This window comes from Morus notabilis, unplaced genomic scaffold (assembly GCF_000414095.1).
Source record: "Morus notabilis unplaced genomic scaffold, ASM41409v2 Scaffold783, whole genome shotgun sequence".
NCBI classification, from domain to species: Eukaryota; Viridiplantae; Streptophyta; class Magnoliopsida; order Rosales; family Moraceae; genus Morus; species Morus notabilis.
This window is the reverse complement of record NW_010366150.1, coordinates 480,317-480,728: the sequence shown is the minus strand read 5'-3', so window position 1 is coordinate 480,728 and position 412 is coordinate 480,317.

The window sequence follows — 412 nt, the reverse complement described above, 5'->3', positions numbered from 1 at the left end:
AGTGGGGGGGGGGGCAGAGGAATTTGAGTTGATTTTTTGATTGAGATTCGATTACAGCTTGGAATTTGAAGAAGAAGAAGAAGAGCAAGTTGCGACTTGGGGCTTATATTACGATTACAGCTTGGGTGTGGGGGTGGGGGGTGCAGTCGGTGAAGAATGGTCCATCGATCGGGGATAGAAAATGAAAATGGAAAACTGAAAACGATGTTCAATCGTTTTCAGTTTTGCTGAGTTTTTAAGGATAAAGTAAAAAACGTTTTCATTTTCTGTTTTTCAAGAAATGCTACCAAACGACTCCCTCAGAGCATTTTCATTTTTTGGTTCTTGGAAAACGTGAAAAATGAAAACGAAAACGGAACCAAACAAGCCCTATAAACTTCGAATATCGAGATTATGGTTGATGTCTGTAAAT